At 36.6% G+C, this 25,681-nt stretch overlaps 1 protein-coding gene across 2 annotated transcripts in view; it reads left to right on the forward strand.

The window, feature by feature from the left end:
* The window catches only part of Gtdc1 (glycosyltransferase like domain containing 1), a 401,908-nt gene that overhangs the window by 58,127 nt on the left and 318,100 nt on the right, over nt 1-25,681 (forward strand). For both annotated transcript variants that reach the window (XM_055600706.1, XM_055600707.1), the window contains exon 2: nt 23,419-23,467. The gene's annotated coding sequence lies outside the window, so the exon portion shown is untranslated. The remainder of the gene's footprint in view (nt 1-23,418; nt 23,468-25,681) is intronic.

The raw sequence follows: 25,681 nt of genomic DNA on the forward strand, positions 1-25,681 counted from the left end.
AGGTCACAGAAGAGGACAATGCAGCCACTTTTGATGAGAACTGATAGACTAAGATCAGAAAGGAGAGGAGAACCTCCCCTATCAGTGAACTTGGGGAGTGGCATGCATGCAGAAAGGGGAGGGAGGGTGGGATCGGGAGGGGAGGAGGGAGGGACTTATGGGGGGATACAAAATGAATAAAGTGTAATAAAAAAAAACAAATTAATAAATATGAGAGGAAATCACAAAAAAAAAAAAGAAAAAAAAGAAAAAAAAGAAAGTACAACACCAAAGATTTTTTTTTTTTCCCCTGCCTGGATACCTACATTATTTTTACTTTCTCTTAAATCCCATATCCTCATGGAGCTCCTTTCTCCTCCAGGTCTTTCTATCTCACTCTTCTTCCATAAGATACCCTGTGCTCTGCCCAAAGTTTGACTATGAGTCTCAGCATCTGCTTTGATACCCTGCTGGGTGGAGTCTTTTAGAGGCCTTCTATGGTAGGCTCCTGTCCTGTTCTTTGTCTTCTCCTACTTCCAATATCTATCCCATTTGCCCTTCTGAATGAGGATTAAGCCTCTTCCCTAGAGTCTTCTTTGTTATTTAGCTTCTTTAGGTCTGTAGAATTTATTATGTTTATCCTATATTATATGGCTGATATCCACTTATAAGTGGATATATACCATGTGTGTCTTTCTACATCTGGGTTACATCACTCAGGATGATCTTTTCTAGATTTGCCTGCCAATTTCATGATTTCCTTGTTTATAATGGTGAGTAGTATTCCACTATGTACCTGTACCACAATTTCTGTGTTCTTTCCTCTACTGAGGGTCTCCTAGGTTATTTCCAGATTCTGGCTATTACAAATAAAGCTGCTGTGAACATAGTTGAGCAAATGTCCTTGTTGTATGTTGGAACATCTTTAGGGTATATGCCCAGGTGTGGTATAGCTTGATCTTGAGGTAGCAATATCCTAATTTTCTGAGAAAATACCAGAGACTGTACTCAGCAGGGTATTGAAGCAGATGGAGTTGAGTTCAGTGCTCTAGGCCCATGTGTAGAGTGAGACAACAGAATTCTCTTGCATATAGTTTTCTGACCTCCACATGTGTATTGAGACAGACATCAAGAGACAGGCAGACAGATAATGGGGGGTTCAAGTGAATGAATAAATAAGTATGAGTTATCTGATGAAAAGTCTGAGAACATATATTTTATAGGATTATTGTCCTTTTCAAAAGTTGTCATTGACTACTATATTTTTTGTTTATTTATTAAAAATTTAACAGTATAATTTAATTATGATATCCCTCCCTTTTATCCCCCCAACACTTTCATATACTTCTTTCCACTCCTAAATTCCACTCTTTAATTTCACTAATTGTTATTGTGTCTTTATATATATATATGTATGTATGTATAATATATATTATGTATGCATATATATGCAATATATATGGATATGTATGCTCATTCCTAAATATATCCTACTCAGTCTGTATAATATTAAGTATATGTATGTTTTCAGGGCTCATCATGGGGTACTAGACAACCAAGTGCTGTGCTCTCTCTTGGAGAAGACCACCTGTCAAATGTTCCGAGTTTACTCAGTTGCCCATAGTTCTTTGTAAGGGTGAGGCCTTGTGGCCTCTAAGAAACTTTTGCTAGACTGTTTTTATAATTTCCTAATTTGGGAGCAGTCTTCAGAAGCCCAGGCATTTAGTTGGAGTTATTTCTCATTAAGTCCTTTGAAAGTTGAAAATTCATCCAATACACCTAATCTGCTGACCTAGCTGAACAGTAGGGCTTCTTAAACTTTTCCTACTTGAGACCCCTTTCCCCATAAAACTTTTCTGTGTACCTGGCATGGGGGTTGATGAATATTTCTATTTTATGATCATCAGTGCTGAGTTGCTGCTTCACATTTATGTGTAGTACAAATGGCAGAGACATGTATTCAGACCTTTTCAGGAAATCATTGGAAATACTGTCCTAACCAATCCAGTTTGTTTATAAAACTGAAGTCAGCCCCTCAGGCAATCATTTTAAAATTGAACATCCCAACAATACCATCTAAAAATATACCTCTTTAATACTTAAACATGTGAAGGTATGACAAGATAATAAAAAAAAATTTGTTTTTCATAAACCATTGTGGTTCTATAAGAGCAAAAGAACTCCAGTTCATAACATTCAGTAGCCTCTAATTTGATTCAAGCAGTGGTAGTGAGTGGCTTGATGGCATGTACAGTGCAGAGGTATATATTAGATGTTCTGAAGCAAGGCTCTAGTAGATTTGTATGGTACAACATGGGCAAGCACTGCTGGGAAGTCTCAGATTCATTACACATTTGAATTTGAATTAATTTTAAGTTATTGCATGTTCTGAAATCTTTTACTATTACCACATTTCTTGTGACTCTCACGTTTGCACAATCTCATACAGATTTGTCACCCAAAATTGAAGCTGTAGAATGTGATTGTTTCTTCTTGTGATTGCCTACACGACTCCTCCTCCTGTTCTGATTCCCCACCTTTCTTTCTTTTTTGATTAAGGATTTTGTATAGCTTCGGATAGCCTTCAACTCCATCTGTAGCTGAGGCTGGTCTTGAACTTTTGATCCTCCTGCTTTAATTACCAAGTGTTGCGGTTATAGGTGAGATTGTATCACCACACAGATTTTGTGATGGTGAAACTTCATTGTCAACTTGATAGAATTTAAGATTACCTGGACATTTCTGTGAGGAATGATCAAGACGTATCCCAAATCTGAGTGGTAGCATTCAGTGGATTGCAGTCCTGGATTTTATTAAAAAGAGGTAGGGCTGAATGAACACCTTCATCTTGTTGTGGGTGCTGTTCAATAAGCTGCCTCATGTCTTGCCACCATGATGCTCACCATTATGGACTATTTCCATGGAACTATGAGCTGCAGCAGATCCTTATTTAACTTGTATTTTGTTTTGAACTACTTTTATTTTTATTTCTTTATATTAATTACAGTTTATTCATTCTGTATCCCAGCTGTAGCCCCCTCCCTTATTGCCTCCCAATCCCACCCTCCCTCCCTCCTCTCCTCTCCTCTCATTCCCCTCTTCAAGTCCACTGATAGGGGAGGTCCTCCTCCCCTTCCATCTGCCACTAGCTTATCAGGTCTCATCAGGACTGGCTGCATTGTCTTCCTCTGTGGCCTGGTAAGGCTGGTACCCCCTGGTGGGGGGAGGTCAAAGAGCCAGCCACTGAGCTCATGTCAGAGACTGTCCCTGTTCCTGTTTTCAGGGACCACACTTGGAGACTGAGCTGCCATGGGCTACATCTGGCCAGGAGTTCTAGGTTATCTCTATGAATGGTCCTTTGTTGGACTATCAGTCCCAGAAAAGACCCCTGTCCCCAGATATTTTGGTTCTGTTGCTCTCCTTGTGGAGCTCCTATCCTTTCCAGGTCTTACTATTTCCCCCTTCCTTCATATAGTTACCTGCACTCTGCCCAAAGTTTGGTTATGAGTCTCAGCATCTGCTTTGATATACTCCTGGTTTGAGTCTTTCAGAGGCCCTCTGTGGTAGGCTCCTGTCCTGTTTCTTGTTTTCTCTTTCTTCCAGTGTCCATCCATTTGTCTTTCTGAATGAGGATTAATCATCTTACCCAGGGTCCTCCTTCTTGTTTAGCTTCTTTAGGTGTACAGATTTTAGTGTGTTTATCCGATCTTATAGGTCTAGTATCCACTTACAAGTGAGTATATACTGTGTATGTCTTTCTGCTTCTGGGATACCTCACTCAGGATGATCTTTCCTAGATCCTAACATCTGCTTGCAAATTTCATGATTTCCTTGTTTTAATTGCTGAGTAATATTCCATTGTGTAAATGTTCCACAATTTCTGTATCCATTCCTCAATTAAGGCGCATCTAGGTTGTTTCCAGGTTTTAGCTATTATGAAAAAAGCTGCTATGAACATGGTTGAGCAAATGTACTTGTTGTATAGTTGATCATATTTTGGGTATATGCTTGCAAGTGATATAGCTGTATCTTGAGGAAGTCCTATTCCTCAATAGCACTTCCTGAGAAGTGCTTGTCTGAGAAAGCACCAGATTGATTTCCAAAGTAGTTGTACAAGTTTATATTCCCACCAGCAGCGGAGGAGGCTTCCCCTTCCCCCACAACCTCTCCATCATGCGTTGTCACTTGAGTTTTTGATGTTAGCGATTCTGATGGGTGTAAGGTGAAATCTCAGGATCGTTTTGATTTGCATCTCCCTGATGACTAAGGACGTTGAACATTTTTTTAAGTGTTTCTCTGCCATTCGATATTCCTCTATTGAGAATTCTCGGTTTAGCTCTGTACTCCATTTTTTTAATTGGATTACTTGATTTGTTGCTTACTAACTTCTTGAGTTCTGTATATATTCTGGGCATTAGCCCTCTGTCAGATATAGGGTTGGTGAAGATCCTTGCCCAGTCTGTAGGATGTCATTTTGTTCTGAAATTTTTTTGTTTTCAAAGTCATGTTTTACCTAAAAATTTAGTTAACTAGAGAAGTATAAAAAGAAATAGGGAAATTCTAGTCATCATTAATATTTTAATGTGTATTTTGGTTTTGACTCCAGCTATTTTTGAACTATAAGCTTTTAGTATTATAATTATAGGCGTTTCTTTGCATCATTAAATTATTTGTTCATTGTAATTTTAAATGATTATATAATTGTAATAATCATAGAAATATGATAATTCATTAATAAGTGCTATGTAGTTTTTTCTGCTTTTTTACTGTTATGAAAAACATTGACAACATTCTCATGAACATGGCTGATTTGTTTAATTCTTATTTGTAAAAGTAATATGCTCACCAAGTAATTCACTCAGCTATTATAAAATTCTAACAATTATAACAGACCAATTAGAAAATACTTTGTTTTCTTAGTCACCCTTCTTTTTCTGTTTCTTTATAGGTAATCTTTTGAAGCCCCCTTTTGTCTGTTTCTTGTGTGTATCTGTGTGTATTTAACTTGTATATGCACATATTTTTCTCAGGCTTTTTGTTGTTTTGTTTATTTTATCTTCTGTTTGGGTATTTTGTCTATATAGTGTACCATGTGCATGCTTGGTGCCTAAAGAGAGCAGGAGAGGGTATCACATCCCCTACAACTGGAATTACCAAGGACTTTGAACTGTCATGTGGGTGTTGGGAATTGAATCTGTGTCCTCTGTAACAGCAGTCAGTGCTCTTAGCCACTGAGCCATCTCTCCTGCTCCTTGTTTTGGCTTTTATGAAATTGTATAAGTCATGCTTGATATTTGATTTATGGATAAACAAGTAGTTTAAAATACTATTTAGTTTTTGTGTTTAAAGATTAGCAGTATTTTCTTTTGTGAAAAATTTGTGATTTGAGACATTAGTATGATTAGTATATCCAAATGCCCTAATGTTTCATGTGTATGACTGATAGGGTCAGCTTTACGTTAGGTTTGCATTTTTTCCTGTCTTAATTCTGTTCTATAACAAACCATGTTAAGTCTTCCCAGCTGCATTTTTTCTTAGTGGTAACTTTAAGAAGTAGTTACGTGTGCAAGTCTTACCCTCCTACCCAACATACATTGTGATAGTCTGTCAGATGTTTAGCAGGGCTTCAGCAAGTTGGTGTCATAAATGCTTTTAAGAATCAGCATCTGAGGCTGAGTACTGCAGAGATACCTGTAGAGATCAGCACACCTGCCCTCAAGCAAAAGACAATAATTAGTTGCTCATATTCCCCACAAACTTCCCCAGTATTGTTGCACATAAAATGCACAGATCAGATCACAGCAATGCTGTCATGGGCTCTCTGCTTTTGGAATTGTTTATACCCACTTAATATTTAATGTTCCTATAAGACATTTTGATCAGGACCTCAAGCCCAAAGGGATTTGCATGCTTGATCAAGCTTATGATGATTTAAATATAGAAATGAAGAGAAACCTTTGTATTACTTTGACTCTTAACATTTGGGGCAGTGCTAGTGGAAAACATTAACAAGGTACTCGAGGCAAAGATGTGTTTGATCAACCTTCACAGTGTTTTGTTTCTTGACAGCAGGTATAGCTTCAGTAAATCTAAACAAACCCTTTAAGGCTTTTAGACCCAAGTACTTGTGAATATCTAGATATCATGGTATGCATATTTTAAAACATTATGTTAGACCTGCAACTTTTATTTAAATTCAACCATCATTGACTACCAACATTTTAGTTCTTCCACACTTTCACATGTAATTTCATATTTTTGTTTGTTTGTTTGTTTGTTTGTGTGTTTTTTATTTTGGTGGGGGAGGTTGCAATAATGAATTGAGGATCTGAGGAGTCAGGGATATGAGTAGGGCTTGGGTCCATGATAGGAACTCACAGAGAATTAATAAAAAGTTTATGAAAAAAACTTTGTCGATGGCTTTGAGATTGTACATAATCTGGCTGTCTGATTTGTAATTATATTTCATCTTTTGTGGATGCATTCTGAATGCATTCCCCTACCGTGTCTGGATAGTGGTTGACTACTGCATTAGGAAAGTATAATATCAAAAAAAAATTTTTTTTTAAATTTCTGCCTGGATACCTACATTATTTTTACTTTCTCTTAAATCTTATATCCTTAACATGTTTTATTCTTAATTACTTTTAGTTTTGGTTTTATATAAGATAGTCATTTAAAAGTATTCCCATTCAAAGAAAGTATTTTCTTCTGTATGTTCTCATCTTTTTTTTTTTTTTTTTTTTTGTTTTGGTCTATGGGCTTTTTATACCCATTAACTTGGAATATGTTTTTATGACCCTTTATTCAGAGGGAATGTTTATCCATGATGTTAAGATGCAGCAGAAGTATGAATCCTGTTTTCAAATCCATTCTGTTAAGTATGTATGTATGTATGTATGTATGTATGTATGTATGTATGTATGTATGTATGTATCTATCTATCTATCTATCTATCTATCTATCTATCTATCTATCTATCTATCTATTTATTTATGTGTGGGCTGGGGAGAGAATTGAGACCATTTATAGTGAGAATTATCAATGACCAATGATTACTGATTCCTGTTATCATTTTGTTGTTTTTATTGGTGCATTTGTGTGTTTCCCTTCTTTGTGGTCTGGGATTATTTACTCTGTTTTGTTAGATATGATTAATCTATTTAAACAGAAGTTTACCCTCTAGCAGTTTCTGTAGGGCTGGATTTGTAGATAGATATTACTTAAAATTGGTTTTATCATGAAATGTTTTATTTTGTCTATCTATGGTTATGGAAAGTTTTGCTGGGTATAGTAGTCTGCACTGGCATTTGTGATCTCTTAGAGTCTGCAGCACATTTGTCCAGAATCTTCTGGCTTTTAGAGTTTCCACCGATAATTCAGGGCTGTCTTTATATGTTACCTTATCTTTTCTCCTTCTAGGTTTTAGTATTCTTTCTTTGTTCTGTGTATTTGTGTATTTGGGGATTTGATTATTATGTGCTGAGAGTACTTTTTATTCTGGTCCAGTCTATTTGCTGTTTTATATGCTTCTTATATATTTATGGGTATTTCTTCCTTTATGAAAAATTTCTTCTATAATTTTGTTGAAAATATTTTTTTTGGCCTTTGAGCTGTTTTTTTTTTTTTTTTTCTTTCCCTCCTTTGTCTATTCCTATTTTAATGAGATTTGGTCTTTTCATAATATTCTAGATTTCCTAGATGTTTTGTGCCAGGAGGTTCTAAATTTAACATTTTCTTTGATCAATGTATCCATTTCTTTTAGTATATCTTCAGTGTCTGAAATTCTCTCTTGCATCTCGTGTAATTTTGTTGAGGAAGCTTGCCTCTGTAGTTCCTGTTTGAGTTTCTAAATTTTTCATTTTCAAATTTCCCTCACTTTGTGTCATTATTAACGAATCTATTTCTATTTTCAGGTCTTAAACTCCTTTATTAATTTCTTTCCACTGTTTGTATTTTCATAAAATTTCAAAAAGGGATTTATTTATTTCCTCTTTAAGGACTTTTATTATGCTTATAAGGCTCTTTTAAGGTCTTTTTTTGTGTTCTTCAGATATGTTGAAGTATTCAAGGACAGCTGTGGTAGGGTTCCTAGGCCCTAATGGAGACTTATTGTCCTGGTTGTTCTAGATTGTGTTTTTCTTCTGGTGTCTGGGTATATGGGATTGGGAATATTGTAATTTTGATATCTGATCTTGTCTTTTCCTGGGTGAGTGTTTTGTTCCTTGATGTCTGTTTCCTCTCTGGTTCTTAGGAGTGTGGTGCCTGGTAGGAAAAGTCTTCTGAGTTCCTCAGAGGTGTAGACACTGGGGCTCTAAGTAAAATGTGTGTATTGGTCAGTGTTCTGTTGCTATGAGGAAACATCATAATAGTGATAACTCTTATGAAGGAAAGCATTTAATTTGGGCTGGCTTACAGTTCAGAGATTTAGTCCATTATCATCATGGTGGAAAACATGGTAGCATGCAGGCAGACAGTTTTGCAGAGTAGGTGAGAGTTCTACACTGACATCTGTAGACAGCAAGGAGAGACACTGGTCCTCACTAGAGCATTTGAAACCTCCCAAAGCCCACCCTTAGTAACACACTTCCTCTAACAAGGCCACACCTACCTCAGCAAGGCCACACCTTCTAATGCAAATTCCTAGACATTCAAATATATGAGACCATGGGGGCCATTCTCATCCAACCCATTACAAAATGTTTCTGGTTACTGGGAGCTGACATATAGGAAAGGGCATGGCTCTGTGGTGGGGGCTGAGGTGGGTTTACTGGAGGGGTGAAAACAGGGTGTTTCACCAGAATCTGCTTAGTTAGCCAAAGGTCTTGGAGTCATGGATGAGACGAGGGGATTGGATATGGAGGAATGGAAGGAGAAATGAAGATCTGCAATTAGTGTGCTTGCTTCCCTGAGCAGAGTGGCCTGTGGGTTTCTAGGGGTGTCTGCTGGAGTTGGGGCCTAGGAAAAAGCAATGTGTAGGAGCCAGGTGGGGAAGAGGGGAAGATCTGTTTAGTCCACTGGAGATGGGGCCAGGGGAAAAGGAGATGTTAGCAGGTGTCTGCTGCAGAGTTGGGGATGAGACTGGGAATTGAACTTGGCGTAACTGAGGGAGAAGTGAAGATCTAGTGTTATCCTACCATTTTGCCAGCCAGAGTCTCATTACTGTTTTTTTTTTTTTTTACATTTATTTAATTTGTGAAGTTTCTATTCCTAACATTATAGCAAATTACTTTTACATATATTAGAAGAAAATAACCTTGGTGTCTTATCATTCCAGAATTATTTGGTAGATTAATATGCTTCTTAAATTGACATCATGGAATTGTCAGATTATAGTAGAACTGTTGAATGTTGTATAACATTTGGGTTGTCATGGACAGGGCTAGAAACCTTAAATACTATTGGACTTAGTTATCCTATTGACTCTTAAAAATTTGCCTCATTAATACATCAGTAGAATCTTCTAATGGATTTCTGAATGAAGTTATTCATTAGCTTTTTGGAAAAGAATGCATGAATGATGTAAATGTTGAAGTGCTTACATCTAGGTTTTTAGTGCTTGACCTTACTCATGTCAGTCATTTTGGAGCTGATGATTATGATGCTGACATAGACAGAATACCTTTGTGTGCTATATGAAGAACATTTTGTCTAGTTTATATCTCATTGACTTTCAGGAACCTCATAAAAGTCATTCTTAGAAATTATTTGAGTATAGTGTTCTTTAGAAACCCTGTTAACTTACTGCTAGAACAAAACATTGAAAAATGTATTTCATACATAAATCATTCCATATACTCCTTGTCAGTATCTTATTTGCCTGCCTATCTATCTATCTGTCTTTCTGTCTGTCTGTCTGTCTATTTTTAGTCTTGCTATCTAGTTTAATGCATTCTGTCAATGTTGGCTGGGTAATGACTAGTTGAGAAAATATTGTGTGAGGAATACACATAGCGTATGGTAGTAGTAACAGTAATAGTAACAGAAATGACTTTTTTCTAGCTTATTTTCAGTGAAATCTGAGTTGATTTTTTTTTTTCTAGAATAGCTCCTATGTTTTTTTCTTTTTTAAATTTTACTTTGGACCATTGAAAATATGGGCAAGAAATATTTCTTATTTTACTTCATTAAGGTATATACAATTTTTATGTTATTTATTTAAGTTATTTGAGACAGGGTTTATTTGTGTAGGACTGGCCATCGTGGAACTAGCTTTGTAGATCAGGCTGGCCTCAAATGCTAGGTGGAGTGGTGTTGGCTTACACCTTTAATCCCAGCACTCAAGAGGCAGAGGTAGCCAGCTCTCTGTGAGTTCTACTTTGTTTATTTATTGTTTAATTACATGTGTATCTGAAGGTAGTGCAGATAGCATCAAGGTATGCATGTGGAGGTCAGAAGCCCTTATGGCAGGGTCTGTTGTTTCTACTGTCATGTTACTCACTCCAGGCTTAACTGGTCTGAGACCGTCTGGGAAATATATTTGAATCTGTGAGCACCATCTTGCTTTGGGGGTGTTTGCATTGTTGATGCAGGCCAGGACACTTGGCTTCTGTGTGGGTTCCAGAAATTAATTCAGATTCTCAGGGGAGAGCTTCCTCTAGGCACCACTTTCTATGATTCTTTACCTATCTGTCCAGCTTGTATAGTGTGTAGAAGAGATGAAAAGACTTCTATTCTGAGTTTGAGGCAAATGGAATTATCTCATAACAAGGTGACCTTGAATTTTCATCATGAGCTCTTGACCTCTATTATGTATCTTTTAAAAACATGTCTCTTCTTTACTTACTTGTAACTTCACCATTATCATTATTTTCCACAGTCCCCTTTCATCATCCTTTTATCTTAATCCTGTTGTTTCCTGGTACATGGTAGAATTCAAGATATTTCTTGATCATACTACACCATTTTGTACAGTAAAATAATTGAACATGCCAGAAAAAGCTCTGGTTTTATATCAGAGAGAAAAGGTTTTTTCTTTAAAGAAATAAAGAAGACATATGAAAAATAGATGAGAGAAAAGAGAGGATGGGAAAGATGGAGAAGAAGAAAGGAAAAATGGAAAAGCAAAGGAGAAAAAGTCTGGAAAAATATTTTACAGGACATGAGCAATGGTTTTGAATTATAAAGAGAAACAGAACAATGGCATTGAAAATTTAAAAACCTAAGTTTATAATAAGTCTGATTTTATCTCATAACTGTTGATAACAAAACACTCTATAGTATCTACCTGGCAAACTTTGTTAAGGGATTATGCTGGTTAGTTTTTGTCAACTTGACATAAACCTAGACATATCCTGGAAGAGGAAATCTCAGTTGAGGACTTGCCTTCATCAGATTGTCTGATAGGCAAGTGTGTGTGGGCTTTTTCTTGATTAATGATTAATGGGGGAGCACTCACACCCCTGGTTAGGTGGTCCTGGCTTCCATAAGAAACCAAGCTGAACAAGGCATAAGGAGGACCCTAAGGAGGATGCTTAAATATCATTCAGAGTGGCAAACAGGATAAACAGCTGAAGCAGTGGAAGAGAGAGAACAGGACTAGAGCTTACCATAGATGTCCCCTGAAAGGCTCACCCAACAGGGGATTGGAGCAGATGCTGAAACTTACAGCTAAACTTCAGGTAGAGCACATGAAGTCATATGGAAGAAGGGGGGATAGAAGGACCCAGAGGGGCCAGGAGCTTTACCAGGAGACTGACAAAGCTAAAAAATCTGAGCCTAGCGGGACCTGAAGACTGATACACCAATTAAGGACCATGCATGGAGAAGATCTAGACCCCCTGCTCAGATATTGTCCATAGGCAACTTAGTCTCCATGTGGGTTCTTGAGTAAAAGGAGCAGAGGCTGCCTCTGTCATGAACTCGCTTGCCTGATCTTTGATCACCTCCCCTTGGCGATGCAGCCTTGCCAGGCCACAGAGGAAGAGGATCCAGAAAGTCCTGATGAGACTTGATCAGCTAGCATCAGATGGCAAGAAAGGAGAACTCCCACTTTCAGTGGACTAGGGGAAGGAAATAGGGGGAAGAGGGAGGGAGGATGAACCCAGAAGTAGGTAAGGGAGGGGGCTCCAATCAGGATATAAAATAAATAAATTGTAAAAAAACAGAAAACAAAATACAAACAAAAACAAATAACAGAGTAAATTAATAAGTAATGTTCCTTCATTAGTCTTGGTTTCAGTTCTCGCCTACAGGATCTGCTTCAGATTTTTAACCTGATTTCTCTTCATGATGGACCAGAAGTATAAGGTGAACTAAACCCCTTCCTCTCTGTGTTGTTTTTGGTAATGGTCTTTATCACAGCAATAGAAAGCAACTAGAACAGTGTTCCGTTTAATGTATGTATAAAGTTTTCCTCACATTCTTTGCCTCTTACTAGATGATTAGCAAATGGTAACTGCTATTTTGCTAGGAGGAGACAGACGGTGAACTTTAGAGAACTAAGGATCATACAGTTAGTGAACTGTGGAGACTGCATTGAGACAGGGAAGTCCGTCATATTCCATACTGGTATTTTTCAAACAGTATACTTCACAATTGCTTGAAAGCCTTTTTAAAACACTGGGCTCCAATCCAAAGTTTTTAGTTCTTTGAGAGTTTCAGGGAAGGTGGGAACTGAGCAATTGATGTAACAAGTTCTCAGTTGCTATTGGTGTCTATACCACTTTGGTGTACTACCACTTTGAGAAAGAGTACCAGTATTCCGCAATGTGTTTCTTAAATCTTGGTACACGTAAGAAAATCATCAGGTGAACATCAAAAAGTACTTATCAGGCAAGTCCTATGGGGCTGAATGTATTCAACAGGGTTTCTTTTCATTCAATTTTAAATTTGCCAAGTGATTCCAGTGTGCTGCCAATGTAGGAAGCAATACCATATATTAAGCTAGGCTCTTGCTATTTAAATTCAGTACTAGGTCTAACAGCTGATTCTCCCCCCCCCTTTTTTTAATTCTGCCATGCCTTAAAATAATCATTCTAGAGGGGCTGAAGAAATGGTTCAGAGTGCTGTCGGCTCTTCCAAGGGACCTGGGTTCAACTCCCAGCACCCATATGGCAGCTCACAACTGTCTGTAAGCAGTTCCAGGTGGTCTGACACCTTAACACCAATGAACATAAAATAAAATTAAATAAATTATTTAAGAAATCATTCTATGATGGAATTCTTGTTTTATCTGTTTAATTATTAAATGTGTATTGTTTACATTTATATATCTTCACTTTCAGTTGGGGTGTCTCCAGGGTGGATTTTTTCCTCCTTGACAGAAAGAACTATATAACAGTGGTAGACTTAAGACATTGAGTAAATGAAGAAACAAACCTCTTGACATTTTAAAGAAAACAACCACATTAGCAACTTACTGCAGTTTTAAAGTTCTGGCTATGATTTTGTTCTTTTTTTCTCAGAGGTAATTGAAATTTTGTTTTGTTTTAAGGCTGCCAGGTATTGATTAGATCACGTAATGTTTGTGTGTATCTAAGGGGATATAAATGAAAATTATTGGATTGATTAAAGAAGTCTTGTTGTTTGTTGTTTTATTTAGTCAATAAGTAGATATATACCAATACATGCGGTCATTTACTGCCTAAGAGTTTACATAGCACAGTATAATATCTTTAACCTTTAAGAAATGACATTATAAGCCCCCACTCAGATGATTAAGGTTATCATTGCCTATCACCACCCTACCTACAAACTGTTAATTCTTCTCTGTCATAATGAGCTTTACTAAAATTCTGACATATGCTTTTATTAACGGTTTTGAATTTACCAATTTAAAAAACTTGTTTTCACTCTATCATCTTTAATTTATGTAGTCCCACTACAATATTTTGGAAAAAAAAGTAACTGTTTCTTAAAAAAACTATAATGCATTTTAAACTCTTAGAGGTGAGCAACTGCTTTTGATCCTTGATTTGTTCCTTTAGAATGCAAATTTTAGGTTTACAAAGATCTTGTGCTTTTATTTAAAAAATATGCCCAGAAACTAGATTGGTAGCCTATTTACCTTAGTGTGAAATGAATAGTTGTCAGAAGATCATAAATTTGTTGCCAAAAGATGAAGTTGTAGAGTTGTGAAAAATTGAGGAAAAGTGATTGTACCTTATTTCATTTGGCTATCACATAACTGGAAGAAAAAAAAAAAACGCAATGAAAAATAGTAACACAATGCAAATTCATGAAAAGAAGCCATTGTTTTCTGTGGATATTATGAAAGCTTATACTTGTGAAAAATGTAAAGAAAAGGACTTACTTCATTCTTAACTTGCACCCTAACAACAGAGAATAAGAGCTCTTCTCTCCACATCCTCTTCAACATTTGTTGTCAGATTTGTTGATGATACCCATTCTGACTGGGGTGAGGTGGCGTTTCAAGGTAGTTTCAGTTTGCATTTTCCTGATAACTACAGATACAGAACACTTTTAAAAATAGTTATTTGCCATTTGTGCTTCTTTGTTTGAAAACTGTCCAGTTCATTAGCCAATTTGTTGATTGGCAATTTTATTGGCTTGGTATTTAATTTGTGCAATTCTTTGAAAATTCTGCATATTACTTCCATAAGGATAGCTGGTTAAGAGTTCTCCTTTTCTGTGGACTATCTGTTTGCTCTGCCAATTGTTTCCCTGTTGTAAACCCACTTTTCACTGGGTTAATTCCTGTGCTATTCGTGCGTGCTATTTCGTATGTTCTTGCCTATTCCAGTGTCTTGAAGAGTGTACCCTTTGCTTTCTTAAGTTTTTGATTTATTTTCAATTTGATTTTTATGCAAGGGTGAATGGTGAATCTAAGTTCATTCTTCTACAGACAGAAATTCAGTTTTGTCAGTACCATTTGTTGGATAGGCTGTTTGTGTGTGTGTGTATGTGTGTGTGTGTATATATATGTATATGTATGTACATATATATATATATTTGATCTTATTTGATGTGCATTAGTGTGAAACTATCAGAGCCCTTGGAATGAGCATTACCGATAGTTGTGAGCTGCCATGTGGGTGCTGGGAATTGAAGTCAGGTCCTTTGGAAGAGCATATACAATACTCTTAACCACTGAGCCATCTCTCTAAGCCTTTTTAGGATAGGCTGTTTTCTACTGTTTGTTTTTGCTTCCATTGCACAAGATGAAGTGATCATAGCTTTGCTGTTTTATTTCTGGCTCTTCTTTTCAATTCTATTGGTATTTATTGAAATTATTATTTTTGTTGTTATTACTATTTTAATTTGTTTTCACTTTGTAGCCTTGGCTGTCCTAGACTCACTTTGTAGACTAGGTTGGCCTCAAACTCATAGAGATCCACCTGCCTCTGCTTTCCCAGGTGTTGGGATTACAGGTGTGCACCACCATGCCTGGCTTGGAATTATTTTTAAATGGAAATTTTTTCTGATTTTTTTCTCTGAGAATACCTATTATTAAAAATGAAGGATATTGTTTATTTCCTCTAATATTGATTTTGTATCTTGCAACTTTGCTCTAAATATTTATTAGGTCCAGAGTTTTCTAGTAGACTCAGTAGGGTCTTTAAATTTTTAAAAAATATTTATTTTTAATAAGTATTTTATGTTGTGTCTATGTGTTATAAGTAAGTACAGGTGCTGTCAGAGGTCAGGGACATCAGATCCTTGAAGAGCTAGTGTTAATAGGCAGTTGTAAGCCTCCAAATATGGATGCTGGGAATCGAACTCAGGTCTTCTGGAAGAACAGCAGTGCATTCACTCACTCAGCCATCTCTCTAGGCCTCTATAGTATCTTTTTAGTAAAGAATCACAAGGTCTGCAAATTTGGATATTCTGACTTCTTCATTTTCCTGTTATTTAAAATCACTTTTATGTCTTTCTCTTGCTTAATTGCTATAGCTAAGACTTCAAGCAGCCCAGTAGAAGGAAAAGTGTTCCAAAAGCAGGCCACAGAATAAGAGACAGCACTGCTTCCACTGTTAGGAGTCCCACAAGAATACCCAGCTGCACAACTATAACATATGTAGATAGGGCTTAAGTCAGTTCCTTGCAGTTTTCCTCGTAGTTGGTTCAGTCTCTGTGAGCACCTGTGAGCCCAGGTTAGTTGATTCTGTGGGTTTTCTTGTGGTGTTCTTGATCTCCTGGCTTCTACAATCCTTCCTCTCCCTCGTCAACAGTATTTGTTTGGCTGTGGGTCTCCACATCTGTTTCCATCAGTTGCTAGATGAAGCCTCCCTGATGACAATTGGGCTAGGCAGCAATCTATGAGTATAGCAGAATATCATTAGGAATCATTTCATTAATTTTTTTTTTTCCTGTCATGCTTGGTTCTTTCCTAGGTCTCTGGGCTATCTAGTCTTTGGTTCCTGGCCCTCCAGGTAGTTTCAGTGGTGGGTTCCCTCTCATGGAATGGGTCTCAAGGTGGACTAGTCATTGCTTGGCCACTTCCACAGTTTCTGGGCTGCCTTTATCCCAGCTCATCACTGTTGGCAGGACAAATGGAGATTGAAGGTTTTGTGGCTGAGTTTGTGTTCCAGTCCCTCTACTGAAAGTCTTGGGTGATTATAGGAGTTAGCTGATTTAGGTTCCATGTACCCCATACTAGGAATTTCTTGCTAGGATCACCCTCATAGATTCCTGGCAGTTTCCTTTGCACTAGATTTTTAGCTCTTCCCAGATATGTCCCTTACTTCCAGTGTCTGTCCTAGTACTCTCTCTTTGCCCTCCCCTGACCTGATCCCTACTGTTCACATCTCCAGTCCCTCAAGTTTTTATTAACAATAATGTTGATTTTAAAACTTAAAAATAATTGATACAACATGTACTTGGTGGTGCACACCTTTAATCCTGTCACTCAGGAGGCAGAAGTAGGCAGATTTGAGGCTAGCCTGGTGTATAAGCTAGTTCTAAGATAGTCAGGGCTACCTAGGGAAACAATGTCTTGAAAATCAAACAAAATAAAACAAAAAAACATATGCAGAAAAACCCCAAAAAGCAAGCAAGTGAGCAAACAAACAAAAACTAAAGCAAATAAACCACCACCAGCAGCAGCAACAAAATTCCAAAACAAAACCCCCAATCTCCCAAAACAAAACAATAGTAACAACAACAACAACCTTTGTACAAAACCAAAGAAAGGAAGATTTGTTTCAGCTCAAGGTATCAGGGTTTTAGTGTATCATGGCAAGCAGCTCAAGGTGGGAGGATCATGTGGTGACAATTATTCATATCACAATATACATGAGATGTAAAGAATGAGGCCAGTGGAATATAACCTTCAAAGGCCTGTATCCCCAGGTAGTTCCCATCTCTTAAAGGTTCCATTGTCTTCCCTGAAAAATGTCACCAGCTAAAGGACAAACATTTAAAACATAAACCTGGACAAACGCTTCAGTGCAAACTACGAAGAGGTCTTGGACCTGTTTGGTTAACTGTGTTTTGCAATCACTAACTTTGACTTCTGGATTGATTTATTTTTATTAAATAATTAAAAATATGAAATATAGTTCTGTATTGACAGCTATACTGTCAATAGACAGTACATCTGTCATTTGAATGTCTTTAATACTTAGATGCTATGGTGCTAAACTTTTGCAGGTACGTTTTGAGAGAAGAGCTTCTTATATAGCCCAGTTTGCCTTTTAACTATGGATCCTCCTGCCTCACCTTCCCAAGTGCTGAGATTACATATATGTGCTACTATACCTGACCTTAATTCTTTCCTGATGGCTGGTCATCAGGGCTTGCTAGCATACAGTACTCTTTATCCATGTTTATAGATATGATTAAATAAATTTCTATAATTTACTATTTAGCACTATTTTACTTATTTTTTTTTGGACTTTAGGTTTATTTATTTGAAGAGGTCTATTAATTTGGTTGAAATTTCATAAACAAGGCTGAGCTTGAGGACTTGACTTCTTATATTCTTATCTGTTGGCTCTATATACATACAACTACAATGTTTTTTGTGTATATCCTTCTGCAGATAGGTATGAATTATTTTATTGTCTAAGTACTATATATATGTATATATCAGATTACATATTACCTTGTGAACATTGTTTTTTGATGATTTATTTTACTTATGTTTTATTAGTATATATCATTGTATAGATAATACAAATAATTATTTGATTATCACATTTTAATACGCATATTGTGCTGTCTAGTTTTATGTCATCTCAACGCAAGACAGAATCATTTGGGAATAGGGACCCTCAAGAGATAGTGTCCCCACCAGATTGCTCTGTGGGCTAGATAGTGCATTTTCTTAATTGATAGTTGATATGGAGGGCCTAGCTCACTGTGAATGGCAACTCCCTTGAGCTCATGGTTCTGGGTGTTTTGAGAAAGCAGCCTGAGAAAGCCTTGGGTAGCAAACCAGTTAGCAACACTCCTTCATCATCTCTCTTTCAGTTTTTGCTTCCAGGTTTCTTCCCTGGGTTCCTGCCTTGATTTCCCTCAGTTGTAGACTGTTTACTTGGAAGTGTAAGCTGAAATAAAAACTTTTCCACTCCAAGCTGCGTTTGGTCATGGTATCATTGTAATCAAAATCCCAACACACACAAAGTTTATGTTGATGGTGTTCAGCCCATTCCTGGTCCTCTTCCTATGCCTGCTGATCCTCCTCCTCTTCTCAATGATCCCATCCTCTAAAAGCATACCTTCTTGTCTTTGACAAACTGCATATAAAAATACAGGGCATATAGTCTTGTTACTCACAATGAATTATTCCCACACTTTTTTTTTTAAAGGAAATTACTTCAAGAACTGACTCCCTACTCCTTAGCCCCCATGCAACATTTTTTTTTTGTTTCTTTGTTTTTTATATTGGACATCAGTTAGCCCAGGCTGGCTTAGAATTTGCTATGTAACTGTGAATGACTTTGAACTCCTGATCTTTCTGTTTCTTTCCAAGTGTTGGAATTACAAGTGTGTTTCCCTTGAAACTTTATGAAACAAAAGTGTATGTAGATCTTCAAAAGGTTCCATAGATATGAACACCCAGGGGGCATGTATGTTTTTGAGGATGTTTCCTCTGAAGAGTTGGGCTCCAAGAAGCCACCTGTGCATTTTCATTCACTGTTTTCCTCCAGATTCTTCTCTACTCACATAGTATTGTTCTAAATGTAACATTTCTATAGTTTTTATATTTGTATTTATGCTCTACTAGAAACTTTATAATATGACCTGTTTTCTTTCAGTCTTATTTTGGGTTAGTTTAAGAAAATTAGAAGTAGTAGAGAATTCCAGTTCTTTTGTATAGCCAAGAAAAAGTAGTGATAGAGAAGGTGTTTGTAGGCAGGTTGCCTGATTCTGCCACCTTTTTCCGTTTGTACTGAGAATATTACCACGCCAAATTACTTAGCTTATATTTATATCAGCCTCTTTGTGAAACTAATGTTGCTCAAGAGATCAAATATTAGTTCTTTGCAATTTTATGAACTAGTTATGAATAAATTCCTTTTAATTGGATATGATTTAGTATTTTAACAGTCTAAGTTTTGAGTATATTTGTATTAATTTAAAGGAACTTGGAGTCTCATCCATGTGTGCTCATTAAGGGCCCTGGATTATATCTCCAGAGTTTTGTTTTTGCTTTTTGACACAGAGTTATGTAATAGGCTGAGTGTCCTGAAAGTCACAGTCATTTTCCATCTGTGTCCTGTGTCCTGGGATTAGGCATGTGAAACATTCCCTGTGATGGCAGCTCCTCCTCTTCTTCATTGTTCAATAGTGATTTTACAAGCTGTCAAGATATAATAATAAAACTGTCAAGATCAAGCAGACTGCAGTATAGAAAACTATCATTTGTCTCTTAGTTTTAGTTTATTATTTAGGAGTATTATATTTTTTTAATTTTATGTGTAGAGTATCATTCTATAAAATTACAACATAAGCAACATAATTAAAAAATTTAATAGACACATTAAAAATAAAAAGAAATGAATTTAATCTTCCTAATATGTTATTTAACCCAAAATATCTGCATTACTTCAGCATATAATCAATATAAAATGATTAAAACTTCTTATTTTCTTAATTTTTGCATTGTCTTTGAAATCCATGTGTATTTTCTTCTTACTATACCTCTCAGTCCTGAGTAGCCACATTTCATGTGCTTGGTAGGCACATGTAACTAGTGGTATTGCACAGCATAGCTATTAGGGTACTTTTAAATTAAGGAGGTTTTTATGATACTTTGAAATAATTGGTAAAAAGAGGTATAAGAAATACAAATAAGTTCATATTATAGAAATATATGGGGGAAACTCTGGGATTTTTGAGCGCTCAGTGGATAAAATCTTAGAATTGAAGTTTTGACATCAGGCACAGATTCAAGCCATAACCTGCAAGGTAAAACCTTAGGGAATTCCTAGGAAACATGCCCAGTGTAATGGGCAGAAAAATATGAGCTAGAGGAGAGCTTCAGGGTTGTTGTAGTCTGAAAACCAATGGAAGGGACTTTCACAGAGACATGATGAGTAGAAAGTAGCCATTGCCTAGTAGAGTGAGAAATGAAAATAAGGCAAATTGGTTGGCCTTTTGCCAAACTTAATAGTAGCTATTTAGTAAACTGATAGCTAATAAAATTAAGTGGTAGCAATTTGAGCATTGAATATAAGTTAAAATAAAGACAATAAACATATATTATCATTTTACAAAGCTTGATAAGGATAATTGGTAGGTTTTAAAGAAGTATACTATTGATTAAAGGAAAGGAAACAGTGGAGAGGTAAAGCTTGAAGATAAAGGAAAAAAGTGATGGAGAAAGTTCTTGGAGAAGGCATCAATGCATAGAATTCTGCACATAGATAGAAGAATTAATTGTGGAAAAGAAGATGTCAACCATGATATAAAAGAGAAGGTGTTAATGAACAGGGAAATTTTTTGTCCATGTGTATTAGTTTCAGGAAGAAAGTTGTCTGCATGCAGACAACTATAACAAGGTGAGCATTCTGGAATATGTTATATTGTTGACTTTGTAGAATCTGGGAAAATATAAGCCAAGAGAATCATGGAATACTTTCTTAATATCAAACCTGCCACTTGCTACTTTGAATTTATATGATCCTTTGGAGAATTTCGATATGGTATTGTCACAAGAACAAAATGCCTTCCTGATAAGATTTGATCTTATAGTTGGCTACCACCTTAATTTGCTTATTTCTGCTTTGTAAATTAGATATAGATTTGGTTGAAGTTGAGTTTACTTAGAATTTGGAAAAATAGCTTTTAATTTCAAGCCACTAGAGTTTTAGGCTCTCCAGGGCTGCAGTTAAGGTGTCAGCTCTAGAGATAATTACCTCAAGGTTTGACTGGCCTGGGTGATCTTGGAACATAGTTCATTCACATGGGTCTTAATTGTTTATTTGGGTTGATTGAAAGGTCATGTGGACCATGCTAAGGGCTGCTTAAATGTATTATGTGATAGCTGAGATTAGTCAAAATTAATGATCCAATGGGGGGTGGGAGAGGTTGTTGCAGTGTCTTTTGTGGCAGACATGGTCACTTCTACTACACCATTGATTACTCAGACCAACCCTCATATTCACGAGGGTACTACACAAAGATACGAGTTCCCTTTGGGAGCAGGCTTCCATACTCCCTCTTTCTGTGCCCACTGGAAATGACCATGTTTGTTTGTAGGAACAAAACCATTTTTTTTTTTTTTTTATAAATTGAATTGAGATTGACAAGAATTTCGACAAAATGTATTTTTTAAATTAAAAGTACACATTTCATCTAGTTCTTTGAAAAAAACTAACAAATGCTATTAGTTACTTGTTATTGTCTGAGGGTTGAGTATGTGTCATAAAATCATGACTTATAATTGTATTTTGAATTGTGTGAACATTGAGATCATGATACTTCGTCTTCTGGAATACCTATCTTGCTTTTGAAAGTGCAGATTTCTGACCAACTTCCCCATAGTTACTTCTTGGTTTCAATTTTCTAAGACCATGAGTGACTGGGAATTTTGTTGAAGATCTTTAAGGTGTATGAGATAAAAATATAGGCTATTCTCTTATGTCCTGATGACATCATGTTAGTTTCTTTCATATTATGCATCGCAAATTGAAAGATCTTTCTGATGACAATTTTGTTTTCCTTTATTCTTTCATTGCTCTCCTAAGTTAATTTTTTATTTCAGGGCAGGCTTTGCCTTTTCCACTGTTGAGTTTTAAATGCCAGGTGTAATCTATAGTAAATGACCAGTAGGTGAATGTCAAAATGTATTTTATTTTTAGAGAATATACCATTTTTTTTTGAATTGAGATTGACAAGAATTTGGATAAAATGCATTTTTTTTTCAATTAAAAGTGCACATTACTTTCATCTGGTTCTTTAAAATACAGAAATGTTGTCAGTTATTTGTTATTGTCTGAAGGTTGAGTATGTATCATAAAATTTTGACATGCATGTATATCATTGAAACAAGCTTTTCTAGAAGGTATATGTTCCCCCCCCTATTTTATTTCTGTCTTTTAAGCCTTCCTTCCTCTTCCCTTTCTTCCATTCCTTCCCCCCTTCCTCCCTTCCTGCCTCATATCCCAGTTCAGAAAATTCTGTGAGGCTATAAATTCTTTACTGTTTTATTCAAAGTAGATGCTTCAAAGTTTCTCCAGCCTGATTTTTTTTTTTTAACACAGGTTATTCTGAACTTGATTACTATTTAAGATTATTCTTTTAAAAGATGTGTTTAGCTAATCTTATAATTTTGTGGTGTACAAACTGTTTACAAGTTATTGCTTTGATTGCCCTTCCATATGTGTCATATAATCTTTCTTGGGTGAGTTACTATGTTACTATGCCTCTGTCAGTATTGATATACCTAAGGATCTTGGCTAAAATATAGTCACAACAGAAACAGTTATGGTGCCTATTCTTGGGTGTATGATAACATTTTAATTCTTTTTACGACTGTGTATGGCTTATAGGGAACAAAGAGTCATCTTCTTGCAGTGATGACTTATGTCTCCCAGAGACTAGTGTTGTTAAGGTATCTACCCTCTATCAGCAAGTCTCTGTGCACTTCTGTGTTTTCACTTGTTACAAACCCCAAACTTGAACTGATTACCCATATACCTTCTCCTTTACCTCTTGGCTTTTCAGTTCTAAGCAGAAGTTCTTGACAGTCTTTATATTTTATTTTATTTTTTAATTATGAAACTACTCATCATTCTGACAAACCTGATTTTTTCTCTAGAGAGCTATCCATTTAACACAATTTATATGTTCAGGAGTGCATAAGCTTCAATCAAGCTTAGTTGAATTGGAAGATCCTTGGAGAGACTGAACAAGTAATTTCTTATTAATTAAAAATAACCAAAAACTCACTAAGCATTTGCCGTCTTAAGAGTATCCAGGAACTGGATTTATCTTGTGTTCGTGAGTTCTTGTCCATGCTAGCACTCAGAATTCACATTGGGTTTAATTTGAAGGCAACAGTCTAATTATGCTTTTGTGATCTTGCAGGTACCTTTGTATTAAGCCAGATTGGATATCAGAACATCTGCATCATCAGGTGAGCAAATGGGACTATGTCGGATCTGTCTTCCTAGAAGGGCATGGCATAGCCATTGCTGTCCTGAAATCAGAACAGCTGTGATATGCCACAGGAGACCCTACCAAGACTTTGTGTTGGACGGAGGAAAGGAGTGGAGGCAACACCACGAGTGGCGCACAGCAGGCACAGGTCCTCACAAACAGGTCATATGTGGAGGGGTGCATGAGTGTCTCATGAAGTAGGTCAGGACAGTGATTAGCAGTTGTTATTGCTGGTGGTGTGGTAGTGAACTTTTCTTGAGTTACCCATGTATCTGCCCATAGATTCTCCACATTGCTATTATGTAGTTACTGGTGTATCTGTTTGTAGATTCTTTGTATTGCTGCAAGTGACCTCAACCTGTCCTCTAATGAGTACCCCAGTCAGACTCACTGGTTCACCCAGCTGGAATTTGGTGGACTCATCACTTTGTTTTGATCTTGGTGCCCTCTTTGGGGTAAAAAGAGGTTTGTTTTCTCTATTTAAACAAATCTCATACAATCCAGTCTTTTTGCAGTATGTAGCATTCCCTGTCATGTACTCTTTACCCTCACATGGCTAGTAGGATGATCAATATTTCTAAAGAGAAGTAACCTCCATTTTGTTAGATTGTTCCTTCCCTCATCTCCCCTCCATCTCCCACTTCAGCCCCAACCCCCAACAGGGTTTCTCTTTGAAGCCCTGCCTATTCTGAAACTTCTATATAGACCAGGCTGGCCTCACAGACATCCATCTACCTCTGCCTCCTGAGTTTAAAGGACTGCTTCTTGAGGTCATGCTTCTTTATTTTTATTTTATCTCATTGTGATTTCATATGTTCACATATCTGAAATAGATGAAAAATTCTCACTCTTTTTATGTATATACTTTGGAGAGTTCTGGACAACTCTCATTTATTGATTGTCAGCCAAATTATATACATTTAACTTCTTCAATCTTTCTTTGAAATTGAGTTAGCTTGACTGCTTTTTCCAGGAAACTGCTCCCCTCAACCCCTCTTTCATCAATACCATGAATGAACAGACAAAAACAGCATATTCCCAGTTTTTTTTTCCTATACCTTTTATTCTTTTAGCCTTTTGTTTTTGACATATTCCTAGTTGAATTCAAGCCAGTCAGATACCATTATTTGGACCATGTTGGCAGTAAATGAATGCCTGGCCTGCAATTGTCAATGTCTCACACAGTAATAACACCAGCAGTATGTGCTAGAGGAAAGAAAGAAAAATGTAAAAGAAGGAGGAACAAATTAATACATTCTTTAATAACATGACAGACTTACCCATGCCACCCGAAGTAAACCATTATACCAAAACCCTTTAACGTAGCTGTCATACTACAGTTTCGTGTCTGGGTGCTAATGTGAGTTGTGAGAAGCATGCCTATTGTTTGAAGTTTGGCCATGTTCTCACTTGGTTTCTTCTCCATGTTTTTATTCTCTCTCCACCTTTCTATACAACTTATCAGGTCTTGCTGTCAGATCCTGTGGTCATGAACAAAACTGGGCAGGGGATCATTTTGTTGGAAATTACATAGGCTCAGGTGGTAAATGTTCCATGCCTCCATATGTGACATTTGAGGCAACTGCTTTTAGTTCTTTCTATTTCCGTGACAGCCAATGGTCTTTGTTTAACAGCTGATCCAATGGAGATATGCAGGCGGAAGCAGCTATAAGACCCTTGGTACTATTTATCAACACTGTGTTAGTTATACAACTTTCCCTGCCCTGACTGGCAGGGAGAAGCATACTGCTTCTAGATGATGCTGAGCTTAGTGTAAAGTATGCCAGCATGGGATCTGGGCTTGTCAAAGCTCATTCTTTCTTTTCAATTGCTGTGTAGAAAATGGACCTCCATTTCTACTTATCTTGTACATTAGAGAGAGAAAGGTCATACTCTAGGAGATAATGGCTTATTGGTGTTTTTAGTCACCAATTCAGATAGTAATATTTAGTTGAAGGTTGAAACAGTGCATACTTGGCCTTCTCATTTTTATTAGCTTTGCTGCTAGTACAGATTTGAATAGGATAGCAGAGAAGGTTTTCCTGTTTGTGTCTGTAACTGCTTTCTAGATGATTTGTGGTTTAATTCTTGAAGCATATTTTAAAAATAATTTTTTACCTTTCTCCTTGTTAAGGCATAAAATATTCAGATTCTAATATAACATTTTCCCCAGATTATTTATTTCTGGAGA

Source organism: Psammomys obesus, unplaced genomic scaffold, assembly GCF_907164565.1.
Source record: "Psammomys obesus unplaced genomic scaffold, mPsaObe1.curated_primary_1811, whole genome shotgun sequence".
Classification (NCBI taxonomy): Eukaryota; Metazoa; Chordata; class Mammalia; order Rodentia; family Muridae; genus Psammomys; species Psammomys obesus.